Genomic DNA, 851 nt, shown 5'->3' with positions numbered 1-851 from the left:
AGTAACAGTAACTGCCACAGCAATTTACTGCTCAAACTGCTTTGTTTTACACACACACAGACACACACGTGTGTGCGCACGCACACACACACACACACACACACACACACACACACACAGAGGCAGGCAGATTGGTCAAATACCTGAAAGCTGTACATTTTTTTAAAAAAACTGATCCAGGAGGCTAACATTTGTTGTGTTATGTTTGAGGGGAAAGTGTCTGTGCAAATGTAGGAAGCTGTGCTTTTAGTCCCACAAAGAAGGCCCCACTGCCTACTTCAGATTCAAATTCGAGAGAGAAAAAAAAACACCACCATACTCTGCAAAAGGCCAATCCGCCAGCCCGTGATGCCCTTAAAGGCAAACTGTGTTAAGGCCTAAAAACAAGTCTCCCTATAGATACGCAAGGGATAGCCACACTTCTAAGAAAATTGGCACTTGTTCCGCAGTACAAGCAGGTTGCAAAGGGGAAGAAACACTCCCTTTCTTCTCTATTTGCTGAGAAACTTTTCTAAGGCCCAATCCTCGTCTTTGAAGACAATGTTCTTCAACTCTCTTCAACTGATAGTGTGCTTAAAATCTCTTTTCCCCACCCTTCATGAGAGGGGATACTTCATGTGGTTGGCCGATGCCCATAACTGGCAAAGAAGAATATAGTTAGAACCTAGGGCCCCCTAAGATTCTGAGATCCTCCTTAAGACCCAGAGAAACTCCTTCCTATTCACAGTATCACACATCAGTTCCAACTTCACTGACTTTGTTTGCATTTATCTGGCTACAATAAAGAGTTAATATGCATTTTCTCAAGAAAACATACAAACTGTTCCCCACCCCACCCCTCCCCTATCCCC

Source organism: Thamnophis elegans, chromosome 3 (assembly GCF_009769535.1).
Source record: "Thamnophis elegans isolate rThaEle1 chromosome 3, rThaEle1.pri, whole genome shotgun sequence".
Lineage (NCBI taxonomy): Eukaryota > Metazoa > Chordata > Lepidosauria > Squamata > Colubridae > Thamnophis > Thamnophis elegans.
The sequence above is the reverse complement of the archived record's forward strand: the minus strand, read 5'-3'. Positions refer to the sequence as shown.